Source organism: Lates calcarifer, linkage group LG12 (assembly GCF_001640805.2).
Source record: "Lates calcarifer isolate ASB-BC8 linkage group LG12, TLL_Latcal_v3, whole genome shotgun sequence".
Classification (NCBI taxonomy): domain Eukaryota; kingdom Metazoa; phylum Chordata; class Actinopteri; family Centropomidae; genus Lates; species Lates calcarifer.
Genome location: NC_066844.1, coordinates 18,123,981 through 18,148,841, shown reverse-complemented (window position 1 = coordinate 18,148,841; position 24,861 = coordinate 18,123,981). Strand labels below are relative to the sequence as shown.

Here is a 24,861-nt window from a genome sequence, read left to right as displayed (position 1 = left end):
TCAGCTCTGGTATAATTACTGTGTGAGGGTGACAAGCTCCTCTGTCAAGGGCAAGATGGGACCCAGCTTTACAGTGCTGGAGAAAGCAAAAAGACACAGAAACAGTGTGTACCGTGACACTGTCGATGACAAAAGCCTCAGCTACCAGGAGATGATGAAACTGCAGGTAATTTGGAGGAAAATCCTTGTGACAACAGTCACTGTTTTTGTTTTTCAGTAAGAACTCAACTCTGCGCCTAATCATTGCAAAGCAGCTCCAAAATGGAGATGGCACCAACAGCAACTGTCTGCAAACATACTCAGTTTTACACCTGAAAAATGAGCCATTAGACACAGGTGCAACATTTCGGTTATGCACTTTAATGTGTGTCTTGGGTTTTGGTATTGTTATGCAAGTTCTCAGTGGTCAAGAGGCAACACGATCCATCACTGTTAGGCAGAGAGGTGTGTGAGATCTGATTTCAGCTCTGGGCCCAGCTGAGATGACAGATCCTGTTAATATAACACCAGCCAAAACCCCAAACTTCCTGCTCAGTAAAACCCTTGGCATAAGCATACCTGCCAAGATATGACTAAAACTGTTACTGTCACTGAGACCTAAAACCTGGCATGGGCAAAGGCTTGGCATGAGGCCCCCCAGTTTAAAATGAGCTAGACAAAGTAGGCAGTCATTAGAAGTAGATGTTTTGACACACTGTCTCCCACGGGTACCCAGGAAAAGGTCTGGACCAAAATGTATCAAGTCTCTAGCAGTAGGAGTGCTGATTTGAGATCAGTGAGAAGGTCCCCCTACTGTATCATTCCTTATGGACAGAATGGCTGAGCTGATCCAAGATCGGCACTGATGATGAAACTCTTCTTGCATGTCTGAAAGCATAAAGAATTATATTATAACCTGCCATTTCCCTTATATTTTGGCTCTGCCCTATAGAAACACAATGAAACTTTTAAAGGAACACTAAATTGTGCTCACTATCATTCATGAAACAACAATACAAATCTGCAGCCATGCTAGTGACTCTGTGAGGCCCTTGGACACAATAGTACTTTTTGCTAACATCAGCATGCTAACATGTTCACAGAGACAATGCTAACATGCTGGGACTAAGCAGTATGATGTTTGTCATGTTCAACACCTTGACTTGTTGGTTAGCATGCTAACATTTGCTAATTAGCGCCAAGCACCATGTTAAGCTGAGGCTGATGGGAATGTCATTAGTTATGCAGGTATTTAGTCATAAACCAAAGTAATAAGCAAACTAAAATTTTGTTGAAAGTTGTTGAGCTATCTCACAAAATATCATAAAAGTGTCTATGATGCTACTCCTTCATTCATGCTAGCTGGCATCTTGCAACTGTAACAGAAATGTTATTTTACATAAAGATATCAATAGGAACAGTCAATATTAAACCACACTGCTGCAGCATGTAGTATAAATATTTTTTTAAACTGGAGGAGGATAGCTGTCTGATCATTTTTAAGCCATATGCTATAATATTGTTTTAAGCCCACACAGCAGAAAAGTAGGATTGCAGTTTAAAGAGAACTCTTAAAGGACATCTACAAAAACAGCTATGAGTTGTACAAGTAGAAACATCAAAGCTCCCATTTCTTCACTGCTCTTTTTCCTTCCCTCCTCGTTGTCCTCCAGATCCCATGCCCATGTAGTGAAGGGGAAAAAAAAGCCAATATCAAAAGAAAGTCACGACACAAGTTCCTATAATTTTTGATCATAATGAAATGTGTCGCGTTCAATCAAAAGGCTGGTGCTCACCGGTCTCCCTGCCATGCACGCCCCAAGGCGCGCACATCAGAAGCCAGCAAAGAAAGGCCACATTAAGTGTTTGATGGCAGCAGAGAGACGACACAAAGAGACTGTTTGTAACTAATTAGGTGCTGCTTGCCTCACCTAGATTTTAATTATGATTGGGTACTTCAGAAATTTCCGCACCAAATATCTAGGTGCCTTCTTTTAAGCTTCCTAAAAAAAAGGGGAGGAGAAGGAAAGCTGCTAACTATCTTAGCATAAAAGTAGCGTACTGTTAGCATACCTGATGCAACAAACAGCACCTGGACAATTAATAGTGTTGTCTTTGAAATGCAGTGTCATATGAGTTGTGCTTTCCGGTGCAACATGCTTCTTATCTTATTGTGCTCTTCATGTAATATCAAAGTCATACTAGCAATTATATACATCATAGAACATAAGTCACTAATTGATGCAGAAAAGCTTAGTGGTATAGTGAACTTCTGTTTTCCACTGCAATTACAGAGCCTAGATTTTGATTATAAAGATCTGAGGTGTTCTTAAGTTTACATGAAACCTCCAGCATATGTTGCCAAAGGAAAAATTTTCATCACAAATTGGATGTTTTGATGGTGATTCTGCTCTCTTGTCACGTTCATTATCAGAGAATCCGTTTTTAGCCTTAACACTCTCTCCAGTGTGATCCTTAATCTTGAAATTTGTGAGCACCTTAAAATGATTCACGAGCAATTGCAAATTATTATCTTACTAGTCTTTTTCTCCCCAGTATGACAGATTGCAGCCCAGAGGAAAACATTCAGCAGCTGAGGAGCTCTAGTGCAGACAGGTGATTCACTTCTAATGGATGTTAATGTGGCGGACACGACTGAGAATATTCCCAGTGGTGTACACTTACAGTTAATTGATAATTGAGGTCTATGAAAAGATGCACATTAAATCATGGCCAATGAGCCTGCCTATAAGGTTGCAGCAATTTAAAGAACAAGTCTCCAGAGTCTTTTACGGTTTCCCACAACTGAAATGCACTCTGAATTAATAATTAAGGTGGAAATCTTCTTAACTTACATTACCTTACCTAAGACATTATAATTTCAAACATGTAATGTGCAGAATGTTCAAATGCATAAACATTTTAGCCTCCGCTAGCTCCAGGTTGCTCGATCCTCTAATGACTTGACGTTTCCTTATGTTACTGTTTGATCAGTGCCTTTCCTAATGAGCCCATGTGTTGAGATGTGATATTGAGGTTTACTTAAATGTAATGTTTTTAATAATTTTTTAACATAAATCATCTGCAACATGTTGCAAGTAAACATATGTCTGATTTGTTCATATTGAAAAGCCTACCTATTTAGATAGATACATACAGATAGACTGATACTAACTGTCCCCATGGGGAAATTCACTTGGACTCCACAAAGCTTGACCTGTAAACATACGTGGGCATCCAGCACCAGCAGACACAAGACATCAAAGAACATATGAAAATACAAAACACAAATAAATAATACAAAAATACACCACACACATTTAAGCATGTACTGACTACTGCAGTGCATTCACCATGTATAATACTTTTTAATGCTTACAGTGTATCACCAATTGGGCTGGGTAATCATCATGCGTAGGCGTAGAAATCATCATGTTAATATGAATATTTCTTCAAGATCTTTATTTATCATAATGCAGATATGTGGCAAATGTATGCAAATACTAACAAATAAAACAGACTGATGTTTGGTGCAGTGAACCATTTTCCACTGTTGCATTACATCAGACAAAAGTCATCAAATGCGCAAAGCGAACACAGTAAACCATTTATTTGATCACCAGAAATGTGTAACATGAATGTACAATATAATCATCATGATTCCACTGAAAGTTGATAGATGATATGGAGTAATCAGCATGTCATATGAGTGGACAGTATATCTACAGTAAGGTGATGTAGGCCTAACACGAGCAGATAACGATAGGATAGTTTCAGTCATGAAATAACTATGGGCTTCATACTGAAATTCTTTGTTTATGATGTAGGCATATGAGAGATATGTTATGAGAGATGTCTATATTTAGCCCAGAATGAATTTAACTAGGACTTACTCAACACTTAAAGTATATTATCTTGATCTTAGCAGAAACAAACAGCATGAGTATTTTGACTGACAGTTCACTTTAGTTCCAAACAGGTATTTCAAGAAATTCCTCTCTGTCCTTATCTGGTGGGGTCATGCACAGATGGCGTGGTTCCATAATGGCTGAAGATCCTGTGAGTCGAAATAGGATTGGAGCGGCTGTGCAAACGGATCCGACAGGTTTAGCTAGATGATATCCTGTAACAGTGCTACTGAACAGTCAGCCATCTTGTTGTTAGCCAATTAATGGCTCATTACCTGTTTAGACAGAACTGTGCCACCTCAGGTTACAAGGCCACCAATCCTGCACTTCACCTGCTGGCTCAAATCTGATTAGTTTCATCTAACTGGCACAGATCAGATGTTTTTTTCTTTTTTCTTCTTTGCTCTTAACATAGAAGGATCCAGATTCATAGGCAGTGACAGAGAAAACATTGACTACTAGTGAAGAGCAAACACTGATCATCTTTCAGGTTTGGAGGATTAAAACATGGGGGTTTTGTTTGTTTTTAGAGCTCACTGTTATCTGTTGATGTGTTATCTTGTTTTTTTTTTAATCGGGAGTAACTGGAAACACAAGGTTGTGACAGTTGGTGACTGTGTTCATTTTAATGCTGATATTTCTATGAATGCTGCCTCTTATGTTGTGTATTTCTTTACCACTTAGATAGTGTAGATAGAGAGGCTGTAGAATCTGTGAGTAGATGTGTTTGTATTGCACAATAACAGTACACACATACTTGCTCAGTTGTTTGAGTGTGTTTGCACAGAACTGTATGTACAGTACGTGCATCTGTACCAATGCAGGTTAGTGTATTCTTTGTATGTGTGTTCCCAAGGACAACCGGGACTCTTTTCTCTCCACGATCAGTCAGTTCTTGTATCTCTCTGCTCACTTAAAATGTTTGTTCTTTTTGCCAAACACAAGCCCATTAATAGTGCATGAATTAAAAAAAAGAAAAAGCAAATAGAGAGCAAAACAGCAGCAAACCACCAAACAGCCAATGCGTAAATTTATTTAATATTCTCTGTGCTTTCAGCCCAAGCTGCTCGGCCTGTGCACTGTCTTGTCAAATCATGACAGTCAAGATTAATCTGGCTCATTAAAAAAAAGAAAAGAAAATCACTGAGCACTGTATGCAAAACAACTTTTAGCTGTGTACGGTAGGTAAGAATATAGAGAGGGAGAGGTGTGCTATTTAAGTATATTTAAGGTGCACTACCTTTGTTTTGACTGTTTATAATAAAAGACTGAGTGCTCAACACATGGCTGTGTTTCAATGAAAATGGAGAGACCACAAAAGACCACATGAAAAATTTGCATAACTCCTAATTTTTCATGTGGTCTTTTGATCCTGGTCTGCATAAGGATAACATTGTACTCAGTGTGATGTTTTGAAAATATTCCCATGAGAACTTACAGTAGGCCTGAAGTAGAACTGGTTGGACATGAACTGCACTAACTCAGAGCTAATCAATGTGCCAGTGTTTAAGTGTGAGATAGAGAATGGCTTTGTCTGGACGCCTTTCACATGGTAAGTGAGGCTAATCTCTTAGTATTACTATGGCCAAACCGACCATTTCTAATGGCAGACACTGAGCTTTTTGCAAACCTTTGAAAGCTGGGTGGTGTGATAGACTCAGGGGAAATTTTCTGGCAAGCGCTGAAATTCTGCTGCTCTTTTATTCATATAACACACACAAATGTCTTTATCTTTTTCAATCAAAAATACACCTTCCCCCTCTGCTACCTCTATGAAACACACACACACACTCTCTCTCTCTCACACACAGCGCATGGGGCCAGGTGGTGTGGTTAGTGCCAGATCTTGCTCTCTGCTCTCCTGAGTGCAATTGGTAACCTGAGCTGCCTGTTTGAATAACTCAGTTATCCCAAAAGCTTCCTTGCTGCAGAGACATCATGGAACAGTGCCCAAAACACACTTTGTCTAAGCTCTTGATATTCACAGACTGCGTGATGAATATTGAAATTCAGCTTTCAAAGTCACTTTTGTTGTCTTGAGGTTGTGTATCATACCAGTAAGAATTAAAATTGGCTGGATAGCCTTATGGGCACAGCTTGTATCCAAAATCTGTCATCAGAGTGTCACTCAGTGTAAGTTAGTCTGTGTGAATGTGTCAGCTGATGGGATGCGACAGGCAGGCCAGGGGCCTCCTCATCTAATTAGGAGCCCGCCTAGGTTTGTTGAGCTCACAACCAACACCATTCACTGTAAATTTAGCTTAGACATTTTGTGCTGTAGATGCAGCCTGCAGGTGTTAAGTGTTCTACACCACATCCTGTCAGGGCTTTACTTACTATTAATGTCATTCAGTTAACCTGCAAATATTTGTTGTCACCCTTTGCCCCCTCCCACCACCGACACAGCCTTGTTGTTCCTATGTGACACTGCCTGTGTTTTTCTTTTGCTGTTTTTGCATTTGTTTTGTTTTTTGTTTTTTGTTTTTTTACAAAACCTTGTCTATTGTCCAAACTTTGAGTCAGAAAAGTGCTTTAAAGTATATTTTGTTGATGACAGTTTCAAAAATAATGATTTTGTTACTTTTGTGATCAGTTGTAGCTGTAGGAGTGGTAGTAGACTTTAACAAGACCTATGACTGTGTTTATGTACACCTTTGAATTTGGTCCCAAGGTAGAGTTAAGTAGTAGTAAAAGATACTCTATTTGAAAGAATATGCTGTTTACTTAACAGTAATTACAGTGTGCTCTGTACAGTGAATATGAGACTCCCAGGAGGTCATTTAAATAGCATCAGGTGTTCTATGTCAAAAACATGGCACAGAGGAAAAAATGTTTTTGTATGCAATGAAAAAAAAGGAGACATTTCTGACCTTGTATTTTGCCACTCTCTCTTGTCTATCAGGTAATATTTTACCTAAAATATGACAAAGATAATAGAGGTAATCAGAATACAATACTGAGGTTGAGCCTCCTCTGTTCTTTGCCTGACAAAAACAAAAAGGTGCTATAGGTAGGTAGGTTTTTATTATTATTTTAAACTTTATTTACTGCTTACAAAAGGCATCTCAGTACCATTTTCATTACAATACAACAACAAGACCATGACTGGCAGATATATATAGAGAGTCAAATAATAATTCAAGTATTACAAAAAGAAATACAATGAAGTACAACATAATATGTTCATCACACATCCTTTAAAACTGTGGGAAATGCTACTACTTAAAATATTCATGTAATGTGAAGGCTCCCCCTCAGGTCCCTGTCACACCAGCAGTCGGCCCGGGGCGCCCTCTATGGGTTTGGTGAGGTACTGCAGCAGCAGGACGCCTCCTCCCTCATTCTCTCTCTCTCTCTCTCCCCCTCCTCCTCCTCCCTCCACCTAGAGCCGAGGAACTGCATTCCTCCCCTCTCCATTCACACGCAGGGAGCTGCCGGAGAGAGAGCACCTCCACTGACTAGAGTGGAAATGTCCCCAAGTTTTGGAATTTAAAACCATGGCGAGGATATCTAGTCTAAGGATCACTTGAATTTGTAAGTACCGAGAAAACTCTGGCGCAGGGCTTTTTTTTCGTTTCGTGTGGAAGAGGCGTTTTTTTCCCTTTTGGTGGACCCGGCAGAAATATTTAGGTTACATTTCTTTCTTCCCTTTCCGTTGCTCCGTGTTAGTGAGTTTGTCGTTCTGTTTCTTTACCCCTCCTCGCCTCACTCCTCATGTCTCATCTGCTTTCGGCGTCTGGTTTCTCCACGAGTTTGAAGAGCCCGAGGCGCCAACCGAACCCGGTCGTGAAAAAAAAAAAAACGGGAGTTGAAGAGGACAAGTAGAGTAGCGCTAATATCTAGTTGTTGAAGGTGTGTGTGTTTGTGTGTAGAGTCTTGTGTTTCTGTGAGCGGTGTGTTGAATGTGCGCCCCAGTGTGACCACCAGTCGGATTGATCCAAACCAAACTAAAAACTGCGGATATTTTGGGAGCCGCACGAGGCTCTAGTTCTCTAACTTAATTAATTCTGTCTTTCTTAATTATTTCGCGCTAGGCACCTGGCGCATGAAAGTAAGGAAAAGGTTGGTGGGGTTTTTTTTTGTTCAAGTAACCTCGGATTTGGTGCAGTGTGATGTGAGTTTTTGGCTGGTCGGAGAACGTCGGCTGCAGTAAAAACAAGACTTTTCTGACGGAGAAAACCCTTCATTGTGCAGTAATATCTAGAGTCTTGTGCGAAAAGAAACCTCCTGGACCAGTGTGACAGACTAGCTAGCATGCTTATCTGGCTCCGGGTGCGTATGGCTGTTGCATTGCCTCAGAGAAGGAATGCCACCACCACCATACATAATTACAGGTATTCACGGAGCTGACACTCACTGTCGTCTGGATAAATAGTCCAGGGAGACTGGAGGAGGCTGCATGGCTTTTTTAGATTAAACATTTGCTTTCATGCTTGTTTGCTGCTTGTTTATTTTTTGGTGTATGAATGGATCCTGCCTAGGCTTTCTTAAATGGACCTAAGGGAGGAGTTGTGTTGGATTTCTCTTGGGGAGGGAGGAGGACGTGGTGCTTGCTCTTAAAAAGAAATCGATTCCCTTATTAGCTTTGAAATAATTAGAAATTGTGTTGGTGTGGTGTGTGAAAAGAGCATTAATCTGCTAACGAATGAGAGGCAATTTGTAAGCTTTGTTATTCGACAGCAATTGAATTCCCCCCATTTGAGCATGGATGGAGTGGTGAGGGCTGTCTGTGGGTGTGTTGAGTGCGCATTGGGTTGTCAGCTATTGAGAATGCTCTCATCGCTCTATCGGATTCTCCTCACTTCTATTTTTTAATCAAATCATGGTTAACCAAATTAGACTACCCACCCCGACCCCGCACGCTACGTGAATTCATTTGGAGCCCATTTTAAACATGTATTCATGAATCATATTAGATGAGCAATGGCTTATACATAATTTTAACCTTTTTTGGGGAGGAAGAGGAGGGGGAGTGGGACTCAGACTGGGGCCGTGGACAAAAAAAAAATCACTCCCATATTTATTTAATATCTAAGCTGGAGTTCTTTACTGTATCTGCAGTGCAATTTAGATGGTTAATATAAACCTACAGGCCATGATTGGTGTATTTTAGCTTCTGGTGCGCCACTTGAACACTCATATAAGACACAGTCATTATGTGACTGATGTGGCAACTCTTTATCATAAGTAACGTGACCCAGTTTTGCCACAGTTCAGTCAAGCAGCAGCTTCTTATTGACAGTTCAATGCAATGACCAGTATTCACATGTAAATGATGTGGGATTTGAACCATGGCATGAGTGTTTGTTTAAGAGGTGGTGCCCAGTCACAGCTTTAAATCATTCAACCACAGACAGGCTGACATCTCAACAACCATGCAGCAGAAGTGTACAGTCAAAACAAATGTTATTTTACATCAGTGTGTGGCTGACAGCGAAGAGTGGCAGTAATGTAACGTAGTCATGACTGTCTTTTTACGGGAGCTATATAATCACACTCTTTAAGAAAATGTAGCATATTTCCTGTATGAGAAAATGTTATAGGTTGCACCTATTTGTACTTTCCTACACATGTCCCAAAATCACTCAGTTTTTATCTGACTGAAAGTCACAATGGAGCTGGGGCAAATTTGTGAAAAACAAGCTCACTTGGATGATTATTATTTCATTGTGTCGAAAAAGAAAGAAGTTCCCACCTTATACAGCTGGGTTCATCAGAAAATCATTTTCTTTGGCAAAACTGTGACCTTGCATGGCATTTTACATGAAAGCTGGCAACCCAGCCAGAAAATTATAAGCAATTTGCCTCAATCTTCCCTAATTATGATACAGATCTGACCCACAATAGACCAGCAGTATCATGAATTTTGAAAGTCTGCCCTGTCCGGTCTGTCTGCTGCCGTGAAGGGTAAATCTGTGATGTCCAAACTTTGGAATTCGAGCTGACATGTGCACTTTGCACCCCTCTGGTCCTGTCTTTGTGTGGCTTGCCCCCCATCGCATTCCTCTGGACTTTTCAGTGAGCCGCATAGTTAAGGTCTAATTAGATTGTAGATGGATGACAAAGCAGAAAAGCTGTCCTCAAGTGAGACTTGAGGACAGCTTTTTTTGCGAGAGAATTGCGATTTGGCACTGTAAGACTGGCCTTAAATTTTTTTTTCCAGCGCATATATTGATGAAGGGGTTTAAGGAAAAAGGAATTAAAGGAGAGGATTTGAATGAAATTTCCTTCAAGCTCGCATGGGACTTTCTCAGCTGGAGTGAAAACTACTTCACTGGGTCACTGAAATTGTTTATATATGTGAAAAGACTTTCAGTGCATAGCTCTATTCTTCAGGGTATACTGTACTGTGATTCATTGCTTTCATGCTGCGAGCCGATATATGGACTGTGTTCACACTCTGTGTGCGGTGTGTGTGGCTAGACTGCAAAAGCCAGCTCCTTTTCCAGTCTCTCTTACTGTTCGACATTTTAAACCAGTGTGACAACCTCATCTTTAGGCATTTCCTCTTCTTGCCTTCTTCCTTTGCCTCCGTTCTTGTGCCGTTCTCCCTGCCTCCAGACTTACGCTGCCACTCAGGCTTTCTCTACCCGCCTTCCTCCCACCTTTGTCTGTCTCTACCTCCCTTCTTCCACACCACATAACTCCACCTTTTTCTTCATTTCATTTTTTTGATCTGGCTCCCTTGTTCTCTCCTCCTCTCTCCTACACTCACACTCTTTATCTAGTTGTAGCTGGTTCTCTGCTCCCTCCATTTCTCTTCTCCTCTGTCAAGTGAAAAGACCATATGCATGTAAGGCCTTCCTCACTCTCCCAGCATCATTCTCTCTCTCTCTCTCTCTCCTCTCCCTCTCCCTCTCCCTCCCTCCCTCTCTCTCCATCTCTGTACAGACTCCTTTGCAAAATCTTCAGCAATCTTGAAATCTCCCAATTTGTCATTTTTCAAACAGTTCTCTCCACTAGGCTTCTTAGCTTGGCAGTGCCTATCTGTTGCTGCTAAGAAGCATTTACTACTAGTGAAAGAGGATCTCCTCCCAAACTGATGCATGGACTATGTCAGAGAGTGTCGGGCATGCCATGGTCTAAACTCTCTCCCCCATGTGTGATTGAGGGTTTCCTTGGCACAGCTGCGCTGTAATGCAATATCTGCTTTCATATTGTAGCTGGTGGAGATGGTGTGTTTTTATTACATAAGTTTTCATTTGTGTCAGTCTTGCTAAAGAGGTTAGCTGCGTTGCTGGCGCTCTGCTCTGAGTGTGTTCATTCAATCTGCGCCTCTCTGTTTCTTGTTCTTTTTTTTGGTTAAACTTCCGTTTATGTTTCCTCTGTTTTGATCTTTCCTGGCTTCCGTCACATCCTCTCCTGCATCTTCATGTTGTCACCTCTCTTATCTCCTCCTGAGCCTCATCCCATCGTCTCTTCCTCCATATTCGAGCTTTTTTTGCTCGGCCTCTCTGTGGTTTGTGAGGCGCCTCGAGGCGAGGAGCCGCACAGCAGCCGCTATATTAAAACGCACTAAAGAGGGACCGGCAGCAGGGCTCTACCCGAAGGCCGTGTTGTTGTACACACACACACATCCGCGGACACACACCCACAGCTCTCACGGTGCTAACACCTCTCCAGCCGACAAGCCTTAATATGAAATAAACTCACTCGCCAATACCTGGCGGGCCTGTCTTGACTGACTGCTCAAATAGGAATGACCTCCATTTGGCCCGAATAAGACGCTGGGATTGAGAGTCAGTGGGTGGTGTTGAACTGCAAAGTGCTGGTGCATTACGAATCATATCAAGAGGTGAATTTGCAGGTGAGCCAGCAGCATAAACCCTCATCAGTGCCAATCAGCAGCGAATTTAAAGGCAGATTGAGCTATCTGCAAGATTCATCACATTTTTAAGAAGGAGGGGGCTCTCAGGCGCTGGCAGCTTTATTTTGGTCCCTGGAAAATGCCTGAATTAGAGAGGATGCATGAAGTGAGTGTCAGTGTGGAGAATTTGAAATGAAAGCTGGGTCTGTATTGTTTGATGCCTTGACCTTCTTAAAAAAGATTCCTTGTTGCATCCCTCACTTCAGATGTAGCCAAATAAATATGACCACTGTGGTGGCAGAAAAGAAATTTCCTCAGCCAGAAAATGTCTTTTTTTTTTTCTTTGAGGGAAACAGCCTTAGTTTCTCTGTCTCTGTTGTGCTCATCCAAGTGAACTGTCTGTTATGTATAATTAATTTTCTCCTCTCTCCCAGTTTATTTTTATCGCCCACTTTTAACCATTCCTTCAAAGGACCCCTCCCCCACCTCCGTCCTCCACAGTGCCTGCTGAAAGTGACAGCTGCTCGGGTACGTGGGGATGCTTTTTGAAGCAGGCACTAAAAAAGGCCACTCACTCAAGACGACTTGGAATAGAAAAATCTCTGCCATTCTGACAGTATCAAAAACATGCCTGCTAATCTGGCTGCAAATTGAAAATAAGCTCCGGCTCCACTGTAGTCTCTGCTGCCTGTTGGGGAACAGAATTTACATGGTCTCCTTTTGTTCAAAGGGCTGTTGATTAGTTTGGTTGAAATGTAAAACAGAGTGACAAGATTGACTTAAGTAGGGCACGAAGAAATTCTCTTGTTCACTGTTTTGCAGGCACTTGGATTTGTTTTCCTTTTAAGTCAAATTGACAATCGCACAATTTGTGGAATGGGCTCTCGCCCAAACCAAAGAAACACTGCCATTGGTTGTATTTGACCCTCAGCCCCCTGGGCAAGTCACCACTGAGATTGAGTTACAGTCAGAGTGAAGATTCTGCCTGAAGGTCCAAAGATGCGGCATTGACCCCCGGTTCCACTTCTGACCCGCTGGCCTTGTGTAGAAATCCCACCGCCTCCACCACTTGTGGGCACAGCCACAGCATATGAGGTTTCCTCCCTGCCATGCTAATGCTCTTGTCAGCATTCTGTCCATTGCTCCTCAGACACTGACCCAGACAAGCAGCTCCGGCTCCCAGTTTACATGGACATAAAAAAATCACTTCTCTTGTTGCATTTCCTGCTGTGAAGAAGAGCTGGGGCCGGCTATCGATTAGGAAGCCACAGTTCCTTCCTGTAACTTTAGACAACACCTATATGTGTCATCTGTATTGTTCTCTAATTTTATTCTTATGGTGCACAGCTGGTGGTTTAGTCTCTGGACAGTGAGTATTGCAAAAGCATAAGACACTTATTCTTATTGCACGTAGATCTGAACTGACGGGGTCTTGCAACTTCCTCCCTAATAATAAGTTAGATTTGAGTGGTAAAACAGCCTTAGATTGCTTCCACATTCAATTTACATTAAAGCCATTGGCAGCTGTTTAATGGCAGGCTATAGTTATGGCTCATTATTATCTTTTTCATTAAAAATTCAAGGATTTATTTGGAAAAAAGTTAATGCAGCTACTGTTTTTTTAAGTCACTGCACTGCTGCATAATCACCAGGTCATGTGTGGTTTCTCTACCTCTTTCTTTTAGTGTGAGCAGTTTCTGAGCTATGTTCATCTTAAGAGGACATAGTTTACTGTAAACTATGGAATTTGATTGCTTGGGTTAAAAAACTTTTTATATCTGGTAAAAACTGGTACAGACTCAAAATCACGAGCCTTGAGTGGTCTATGTAGTAGATCTTTGTAAATTTTGACACATTAAGTGTCACATAACAATATATTAATTTTTTTTTAATGTGGTAGAGCAGACATTGGGATGTTGTCATGGCTATCACCCATACCCAGTGTCTGTCCTCCTAAGTTTCCCTTTAGTAAAGCAAACCAAATTCCATTGGTTCAGTGGAAAAAGGCAGATCTTTGAATGGATTGTGTCTGGCCCAGCCTGTCAGAGTCCTCAGCAGAATGTGTGTGTTGCTGATGCTGAGATAGTCTCAGTTTAGATGAGGGAGCCTACTGGTTGTTTACCGTGCTCACTAGAGTCTGTCTGCCTCTTCAGGCATGTTTGGCTTGTTAATGAGAACCACTGTGTGAGAGAGGAGGCAGCGCACTGTGGGTGTGTGCCTGAGCATGTATTTGCATTGAGATAAGCAGTCGCATCCTCAGTGTGCATTTGTTGATATGCACACTGTATACAGGAGCGTGGTATGCAGGATGCTATCTGAATGTGTTTGTGCTTGTGCGAGTATGGTGACTCCTCATGTTTAATGTAAGGTAACGCTCTCCAGTGTGGAGGAGATGAAACGGGGAAGAGTTTACACAGGCTCATAGCCATTTATTGTTGTGATTAATGTTAATGGTGCAACAACTCATAATTGCTCACTTCTTTTTTTCTCCCTTCTCTGCCACTTCATTCCTGTCTTCCATCCTTCTTCCCTGTTCTTGCACGCACATACACCCTCCTGGGTTCTGTTGTATTTACCAAGGGGAATCTTAAATAATTCAGGCAGTGTGTACTCCCCAGCCCTGTAAATAAGACTAATAGAAGGCGGGCCTTTGAAGAGAGCCACTTGCCCAGGGAAAGCACGGCTGTGGGCTAGCCTATAAATCAGCTTGCTGCCTGTCTGGCCCCTTTACTGTGGCTGTGTTAAGGTCTAGCCAACAAAAAATCCCATGTTAGCGGAAGGAAGGGCGGCTCATACCAGGGAGGTCAGCAGTATGGTGGTGTCACCCCCGAGGCAGTGGTGGACATTGAGAAAGTATGTGCATATGTGTGTAGGACAAAGGTAGGATCACTCTCCCTCTCTTTTCCCTTAGTTGCACTCTGGCTTCTGTTTATGTGTGTGCACACTCACGCATGGGCACATGCTCCATGGCTCATAAACTGCACACTCTGCTGTCAGCACCTGAATGTGTGTTTACCAGATGGAGATAAGTACTCATTTATTCATTTTGTTTACCACTCATTTTTTCCCCTGAGTGCCTGGCACTCTTTAGATGTGGGCTGGTGCTTCTGTCTAGTTTGTTGTACGTGTGTGTGTGTGTTTAGTGAGGTCTTAGGTAGGCAGACACTTCAATTTTCAGAGTAACAAAATGGGCAGTTTGCCTTCTTAAATCTACTATGCAATCCTACTTCAGCTGCAAAAAGAAGGGTAGATTTTGAGTAGCTTTAGCCCTAAATCACTTTTGAGCACTTCCCAGCCTCTCACCTCCGCATGTTTAAACTCTCAGTTGCCACTTTTCAACAGTGAGGCCAAGTGGGACCTGTCAGGTTTTTGGGGCAGCTCAAAACTTTTCTAAGCTCTGACTGAAAGCAGTGTTAGTTTATTTGAAACTGTGGCCCACATGACAAATGATTGCTGTTAGTAACAGATGTCCAAAAGAACCACACAAATGTTATTTTGAAGGAAACTGAAACATAAATAAGAGTTCAAGCCTGTTAGGCTTTATATTAAGAACGGGGCTACTTACTCTCTTACATCTGTAATCACAGAGTTTTCTCCTTGTTTAAGAAATTGTTTGGATTCCTGGCATCCACTGCCCCGTGCTTACGGTGGAGCCAAATTCAAGTTGTCAAATAACAAATGTAGTCTGAAACTCCCCTTAAGCAGCATTGAATATCCTACACCACCTCCTTCTCCTACCTTCTTTTCTTTCCATGGCCTCTTTGTCAGCTCTCTCTTTTGTGCTCTTCTCAAAGGGTTAAAGAGGGAGAAGTGATGAGTAGCCCGCCGTGTCTGGCCTCCATTGTGTTTTGGCATTGTGCCACTGCATAGCATGTCGACTGTAGACACATGTACAAGGGACTTTTCTCTATTCAGCGGCAGTACAGTTACCCAGTAATACTACCCCAACCTCTTGCAAATCAATGCAAATACTTTCCAAAGGTTTGTGAGGTTAACAGGCTAATGATAACACTGACATTTCATAGCAGTCTGCTGCAAAAGGGAGGTTTAAAGGTTTTACTTTGCATATCATTGCTTCACTCTTACCCTACAATCTTCTAAGACTGCTGAACTGCTTGGAGCACCTTTTTCAACAACTTTAGACAAAAGTTTTGGGATGCTCCAGAAAGACGTGTTGTTTTTCTTCAACTCCCTCAGTGGAAACATGTGCTCCAGGACCATAAAACCCTGCTTCCCTCCCTTTCCTCCCTTACATAGCTTGTTAAGGGGAAAACCACTCGACGGCATGTTGTGCATAACATTGGTGGCTGCACAGCTTAATTCTTTTAGCAGACCACAGTTACCTCCACACTGCAGCAACGTGAGTCCCGGGGGTGCTTTTAAGTCACCTCTCCCTCCCCGACCCCCTGCAGAGGAGAGGCAAGCAGAGCATGGCGACTCTGGGAATAAGTACTCCAGGCCAGACAATGGTGGACCGCCTGGAAGGGGGTTGGGGTGTTGATTGTAACCAGAAATAGAAGAAGAGCAGCAGGAGGAGGAGGAGGAGGAGGAGGAGGAGGCCTCCAAACTGGAAGGAGGGGTGGGATAGGAGGAGGTCAAAGGTTAGACTGATCCCTACTTTAAAGGTGGAGTGGGGCCATGGAGGTTTTATTGCCAGGGCCCTCTTGTTGCTTTTTGCCCAGCCAGGGGTGAACCTCTGAGCTGCTACTGCGCCATGGGGATGGGGCATTTAGGTAGGTGTGAGTATGAGCTACACATTGCTGTCCCATGATGGCTCCAGTTGTGCTCGGTGACCTCTGACCCTGGCCTCCTCTCCCCCTAACCGGAGCCGTCACATAGGTCAGGGGCATGCCAGCTCCCACGTGAAGAGAGGCGGGGTAGTGAAGAGCGTCTTCAGGTGCTGCTCACTGCTTGTTTCTCAACTATCTTTGAGTTTGCCCCAGTGAGTCTGCTCTCTCAGCTGGTAGATTTTCTGGGGCAGATAAGGAGACCAAGCATGTGACGAAGCAGCCAGCAAACATGAAGGAATGTCAGTGATACCATTCAGCTCTTGTCAGGCCGCTGCATTCCAAATTAAATGGGGTGTGTAACTTGTGACCAGTGTGATGTGCTGATGCATGGCAGCTGGGAGGAGCTGCTCCCTTTCTCTCCAAGTCTTTCTCCGGGGTCTGTCCCCTCTCTTTCTGCCACACCAAGATCCACGATTTCCTTGGTTTCCATTGCATGTGGAGGAATGTGGCTGTAGAGTAGATTGGCTCGGCTCGCCATTGTTACCCGAGTGTGACCTCATTTGGCTCTTGGGATCAGCGTGCCATGGCCCCTGGTGCACTAGCAGACTCTCTCTGCCTGCCCTCTGACACATGACAGAAAGTATTTGTCCAACTGGCGCTTGAGGCAACACTGAATGTTGAGGGTAGCTTGAAAACAATGGCATAAAACCAATGATTGATTTTAGAACAGACAAACCAGGCAGAAAAGGTTACATTTTCCAACCAAAGACATCATCAAGCCAAAGCATATTTTAGAAGCAGTCATAGATGACTTATTCTTTCTACTGGACTACCAAAGAAGACACATTTCAGAGCCATCACCACATGTGTTGTTCACAAAACATGGCACAAGCTGTTTTTAGCGCATTCAAGAGGCACACCTCATCCTGCCCTCGGCAATCAGTGCTGCAGTCAAACTTGGCCGCAGCACAGACACATTTTCAAAAGTAGCCCGTCTCCCAGTCTGCTTGTAGCTGCATCAACATAAAAGCCTTGAGCGTTTAGATTTTTGAAAGGGCGGGATAGGAGAAATCTGAACAAAACGATGCCAGAGCCTGCACCTCAGCCAGAAACAGCTGAGGGAAAAGAAGACAACAGAGAAGTGAGGGAGGGAACTTGGCAGCGCCAGCTAACTCAGAACGGCAACAAGGCAGCTCGCACCAAAGAATAATAAATAATGTTGTTGTAGAGAGAAACTCTTGTGTGCAAGGCAGGGCGGAGAAGAAGAGAGAGTGTAGGGAAAGGGGGTGGGGGTGACAAAAACTCAGAGAAGCTGAGTCAAACTTTAATTAAGGCCTGAACACAGCATTGGAACAGCTGCTGTTGCTTGCGCCACCCCGCCACACCGGCTTTACGGCTTTTTTATTTGGAAGCCAAACAGATGTTACGAGGGGGTGGTGATTTTATCGGACGAGAAGTTTGGTTTCAGAGAAGAGGAGGAAATTAAACTCTCCCACTCTTTAGACTGGTGATTTCATGGAATTAGTGTTGAGGTCTGCTGGTCACAGCACTGATGATTATGACCCTGTGATATCTTGTTAGCCACCCTAGATTTAAGAGTGGTACAAACATCGAAATCTCTATTGAAGTGCTCTTGAGCACTTTCCTGACCATCTGCCTAATTCAAGGGGAACATAAAACAGTGAGATGCATAAATTGTACCTGTCTTCTTTCTCCTCATTCGCTGCAAGCCGCTCAGGATAATAACATTGTCTATAAATCCTAATCTGCTATTTGTATTCAGTGCTCTGAATAATGCTGCTTGCCAAAGGGCTTGACTATAAGCCAGATCTGTTGAATATTATTGATCTCTTACTGTCCAAAATTTAAAAACTATAATTAGTTGGAACAAACATCAGAAGTGTGCCAGGAGAAAATTTTATGTTTTAAAAAGGTTATCTTTTATTTGTCATTATCAAAGTAATGGGACAGTTAATCGTGACATAGATTTTATTGTCCAGCCCTATCCCGTCATGTCTGCTCTGTTACTGGTGTTTGTGCCATACTTGTCCTTCATGGTCAGCATTGAGGTATGAAAGCTATGTCCTCTGCAGCTCCCAGTGTGTTTTGTACTTTCAGGTGCTATTCGCAACAGCTTGCACTCTGTGGAGTCTCAGCCTCTCCCACCTCCCTGATCCAAATGTCTATCATCAGTGTGGAGAGATGCCATTCAGTCGGCCTCGCTCACCTCCCTTATCAGTGTGTCTGTCTATCCACCTCTCTCCCTCTTTCTCATTCTGTCACTCTCCTACGGAGGACATGATGAAAATGGCTGTTTAATCATGCAGAGAGGTCAACCAATCAAAGGGCCCGGGCCGAGTGATTTAAGGGGCTATTCAAAGCCCAGCTGGAGAGAGTGGGGAAAAGGGAGAGAGAGAGAGAGAGAGAGAGGAGGGAGAGAGGGAGGGAGAGAGGGAGAGAGAGGGAGGGGAGAGAGAGAGAGAGAGACGTACAGGTTGGGGTTTGATTGCTGTATGGCACAGGTCACCTCTCATCCACTTACCACTGGTCTCGTTTTACCAATAATTGTGCCTGATAGATTGATGTATAGGCAGAGAGATGAATGGATAGAGCGGGTAGAGGGCGGATAAGCAGAGAGAGATGCACATTAACAAGCCGACCCGCTGGTGATGAGATGCATACACACACTCCAAACTCACACGACCTCATCAGCAACAGTATAGACCCATGTCTTCTTCCCATTAACTTTGGCAGGCTGCTTCCACAGTAACTTCCAAGCTCTGTACTCATCATACACACGTCGTCTGCAGGCAGGGCACTTCTCACCTGAATGTCAATGGGAGAAAATGACAGATGGCTGGGAGGAGCAGGGGAAGTAAAGACAGACAGAGACAGTGATTGTCTGCTTTCTCAAGCTCCCAGCACACACCTATTCCTCCAAGTCCCCAAGTAGTGTATGCTATAGATATTGTATGCTCGGTCAATCTGTGTTCCACCGTTTATACTAAACATATCAGGTAAAATACCCTGCTGCTATCATTCACACGAGACCAAGGTCCTCTGCTGTAGCTTATACTCATTACTGCTAAAGCTGAATTTTACAAGGACTTGTATAATTCTGTGCTCTTAACAGGATTATCACGTTTCAATGTTGTTTAAGTGGTTACAACTGTTTTTACACTGGAGACTCAACAAGGCAGACAGTGTGGACCAACTTAAAGAGGTTTTTATGAGTTCACTGTACAGAAAGTTAAAGCACAAGTTCAGCATCAAAAAGAGGAGGATTTATGGCTGAGAGGGCACAAAGTTGATGCGTTTATCTACTCTAGAAGGGTTGTAGAAATTATAAATTAACTTAAATAATTGTGCAGTTGCTATAGTAACCTCAGTTCACCCTTGAAGACCGAAGATGACTGTCTTTGTCATGTGCAGGATCATTAGCCAAGAAGTGATAACCCATGTTGACCTTGTCACACCAACAGCAACAACATGTTTTGGATCATTTCAGAGGTTTTATTTTCTTTCCCTTATCTCTCTGATGTTTATTGTTATTACTCACGAAACCTGTAATATTGCCGTGGCTATGCTAGCAGATCTCTCTTCTCTCAGTATAAGTACTGTGCAAGAGATAATACATGGCAGATGTCACGTGTTCTTGTTCTGACCTCTACTTGGTGTGAATACCTTGAGGAATTGTCTCTGTGTCTCTTGTTATAGGTTTTTTCAATATATATGAAAGTATAATGTAACCTTTTGTAAGCCTGGCCTGGAAATTGTGTGTAGTTTTTACTCACACTAGCATTGCAAAGAAAGATTGAAGGGAATTTCACTCGCTCCTGACAGGGGTATTGCCTGATCAACTTTATTGAGTCAACAGTATTGACTTCAGCTCCTGTTCACACGTCACCCTGACATGGCAATTTTCCACAAGGTTTCTGGGTGAGGCTAAATGTTTGAAAGGGACGTCTGTCACTCCTGCCCTGTAGTTTCTGCCTGACAGTCTCTCGTCAGTGTTTTCCTGTTCTTTCTTTCCTGTTTCTTTACCCCTCCATCGCCCAGCAAGCCAAGTGTTTCTTAGCTGGTTAGTAGACTCACATCGGTTTTACTCTGGGACTAATCATACAGAGTTAATATTTGTCCACTTCCAGTGTACTTAAATTAACAACCCGCTAAGTAAATTTTTGTTTTGGATTCATTTGCTGTGCTCTGATGCATGATGCTGGCTATTCCTGCTGAGGTAGTTTTCAGACAATTTCCATTTAATGCGGCAAAGCACTAAAAGAGAACTACAGTGGCTGCAATTCATTGCATGCACACGGGCACTTGCAACCTGTTGCATGAGGAGGTAGAGATTTATCTTTAGCTCTAGCCCTATCTATTTTAACTTATCAGGGTTAGCAGAGACAGGAGATATTAAGTTGTACGGTGGGCTGGTGGATCAGTTCTCTAAGGCAATGCAATACTGCTAGTTTGAACGCAGATTCAGTCAACCACTGAGTGTATAAGATTAGAAAACTGGGAAAAAGTGACAGTTATCCAGAACCAGCAAAAGCTCATTTCTGAGAAGAGGGATATATTTAGTGTATATATAGTATACTCAAGAAATGACTTCATGACAATTAATCAGTCAACAAATTTTTGTTCATTTTCTGGCAGTTCACCAGTTATTTCAGCATTTAAGCGTGATTCAAATCTCTCTTTTCCTGAGTACCCATATCTGTATCACAGCTACAGTGTTCAGTAGTAGAGATTTAGTTACTTTGTGCTCACCGTGGCCCTGCTTGTGTTTCTGATACAGCCAGTGAGCCAGTATTTGTAGAGTACCACTCCAGCAGATAGCTGGCCTCTTGCTCTCTCTCTCTTACTCTCTTTTTCTCCCTCTCTCCCTCCCTCCCCATCTCTCTGACCTTGCGTCGGCGTGTGCTGATGAGCGCTGAGTGGATACACTCATAAGTGGTGTGTGTGCGCGTGTGAGCGCTAGAGAAACCGTGGGAGCTCCATTTGTTGTGTAAATGCAAGCCGCTAATTGACTGCCGGGCACGCAGCCTCTCCTTCAGCGGCTGAACCCTGCCCTCCGCCGGGTCCCGGGGATCCTGCCAGGGGAATATTTGCCCCCTCACACACACATCCACACACGCTCACAGCACCCTCCCTTTCTCTCTCCTCCTCTGTCGGAGCAGGCCTGGCACCGGGCCAAAGTGAGGATGGGCACAGCACAGGCCTCTCTGTTCTCTCTCTCTGTCTGTCTGTCTCTGCGTCGAGCTCTTCTAATGAAAAGCTACACAGCATTTACTCACGATAACACGCTGTGCCTTTTTACACTCTTGTAATACAATTTCTCATCCTGTAAAACACAATGAGTTCTCTCTTTTATACACTAATGTCATAATTTTGAGACAGATTTGATCTTTTTTCAAACAAGTAGACCTTGGAAAGTCTTTATGAATGAATGGCACTGGCATTAATTACACACACAAATAATGCCACAGGTCAATGAAGCAACCGACACTACGCTCAGATTTTAGGCTGTAACTCACTTAGGGCCCAGTTCAGTCACCACAGTAGCCATATCACTGTTAGCTTTAATTTTAAGCCCGCATGAAACGGTTAGCCCAACTGTTGGCTGGCTAGAGGCCCAGATCACACACACCCGCACACGCATGCAGTGGTTTGTATGTAAGACACGTGCTACACCATTTAAGTGTTTCTATCGGCAACCGAAACATGATGCTACACGACACAGAAAAAGTTGATTGGCATGTACCCCTAGGCTGGACAGTTAGTTAATATGTTGCTTCTTTCAGGGGATATATCTATGCCCAAGAGAATTTGCAGAAATAACACAGCCTGATTTTTCAGTTTTTTTCACTAGTAAAAACAGGCATTTTAACTCACAGGGATGTTGTTGCTTGTGCTGCCACAAAGGCTGAATCTTTCCCAAAAATTTCAATCAGCCAGCAAATTTCTGGACTTGTCCTACATGGAAAATGGACTCAGGTTCCACTTTAGTTTTATTTTTATTTATTTTATTCTAACCTGATGGGTTAAAGTTAAGGTCTTCAAGTCTGTGTGGAGATGTTCTAATCCGGTTGTGTGGATATAGAGTTGTGGCTGGTGAATGTGAAGAAACATGTATTTAAAAACAGGCACCACATGAAATTGTTCATATGGTTCACAGGTGGCACATCAGTGGTTAGTAACTGTGCTGTTTTATATTGGAGAATATTATGAGGGAGTCAAGGAAATGCAATCAAAATTACAATGCTCAAACGGAAGAATACACGCACACACACGCTGGTTCAGACCTCCCGTGCTCAAGTTTTCCCAGGGCAGTCCATTGTTCTGCTGAGGTAAACATCAGGGAGCACAGAGAGAGGAACAGACAAACAGTAAACTGACACACTCTCCCGTAACACTCTGTTTACACTGCAAACACAAAAGAGCAAGTGTGTGTCTGTGTTTGTGTGTCTATAGCCAGCACTACAGTAAACTACAGTCCTGAGAAAAAGAAAGAAATGCGAGTTGCGGTACAGGACTTTGGCACAGAAAGATGGCAACTTGCCCATTTCCCGCCGTTAACCTTCCCACGGTACGAAGCATCCAAATGTCAGCCGTGTCACTTTCCATTCCTGGCCGTTCAGAAATGCTGAGAATGCAGCGGATTGGCAGTGATGACTGAATGAGGAAGCCACATTTAAATGCTGCCATGTTCAGCTCGTTTGATGTGATATTCACATTGTACCTCACAGTATTTGTTCATGATATATACATGAGAATGGTACTTGACTTTGAAAACCTGCCTACACAAAAATGCGAAGGACTATTATTTTAGGTGTTCGATGGCAGCAAATGAGACACAAAGAGACAAAGGCAAGGATTTAACATCAAGCTCGCCACTTATGCCCAAGAGACAACAACAATAGGATTAGCTGGCACGCTAAATAACTAAGGCCCAGGCCAAGCCTCTTATGTTGTCACAAGGTCCTTTTAATGTACGTTAATATGGTCACCCGTTATTCCAACCTAGGAGATTGCCTTAAAAGTGAAGCATAAGTGCTTTCTAGATCACAGTAGAAAAATGTTTGTTTCTTCAGAGAAATTATGACACCATTTTTTTCCAAGAGACTGGTAATGATAATTAAATAGAAATAAAATGCCCCATCATTGCAATTTATACATTTTAAAAGAGTACTGTAAAAGTGGAAATGTCTCCTGTCTTGTTTGTGTTTACATCTCAGTGTAATGTAATCTGAGTCAGTGGAGCTGTTAATTCCCAAAGTTGCCCAGCAAGTCTGATTCACTAGAGTTGCAGCCGGAGAACAGGAACATCTAGTATCCACAATTGGAAACAAACAACAGAGTTAGGAGGAGAGAGAGAGAGAGAGAGAGAGAGAGAGGGAGACAGAGACAGGAAAAGATTGATTTGGAGTATCACTGTCAGGGAAGTGTTTATCAGGCGCTCACCATTAAAAGCAAATGTATTTCCTGTTTTGATCCCCACTGTAATCCCCACCTCTGCTCCACAAACGCATTCGCTGCCAATAGCGCTTATTGGATCATATTGACTGTGTGCGGAAGCAGGGAGGAAAGGGGGAGAGACAGAAAATGACAGGGTGACTGGAAAGTGGAGCGAGGGAATGAGAAGCAGAAAAGAGGAAGTGAAACTGAAACACGCACAAAAAAAACGCAGAGTCGGGAGAGGATGGAGGGAGCAAAGAGAAAAGGGAGAAAGCAACAGAGACAGAGGAAAGAGCAATTTGCTCTTCCCCTCTGCTTAGCTGTACCAGCAGTATTGCAGCCAGACAGGCAGTGTTGAATCTGAGTCAGCAAGACTTGAACTGGGGCCCTAGCCTATAGCCCCAGGGCCACCAGTAACACACACACACACACACACATATATAAAGGCTCGCACAGACACGGTGTCAGACCTGTCGCCCTATTCTCCTCTGCCCTCCAGCTCTAGCCCTAACTATAGCTGTTCAGCCAACCACTCTTAATTAGTAGCTGCTGCTGCTGCTGCCTGCCCTGCCCCGGCGCCACTGTGGTAAAGCCCCAGCCCCACGTCTGTGTGTGTGTGTGGTGTGTGTGTTTGTGATGAGCTTCAGTTTGTGTTTATACTGTGCATCAGCTGCAGTGCTGCCTCTGCGCTCTCTTCGTAGTTATGTATGCATGCCTTCTGTGCGTGTGCAAACGTTGCAGGTGGAGCAGGAAAACCAATAGGCTACATATTGCTGCATTTGCTCAGCAGACGTTTGCATCATATTGTCACACCACACTTTGTCTCCTAAGTCTCATTTTAAACTCTCCATTATTATATCCTGTTGCTGCCTGAGAGATGCTGCTTTTAAGCTGCCATCACAGAGGAAAACTGAAATACTTTCTTAGTGCCACTTGTTCGATGATTAAGTCAGTAGATAAGAGTAGAAAAATTCTGAGA

General features: G+C 43.1%; 1 protein-coding gene across 1 annotated transcript in view; it reads left to right on the top strand.

Annotated features, from left to right (window-relative positions):
- The first annotated feature begins 7,197 nt into the window (after nt 1-7,197).
- The window catches only part of LOC108884024 (plexin-A1), a 185,487-nt gene continuing 167,823 nt past the window's right edge, over nt 7,198-24,861 (top strand). Inside the window, 1 exon segment of the mRNA XM_018677631.2 lies at nt 7,198-7,421. The gene's annotated coding sequence lies outside the window, so the exon portion shown is untranslated.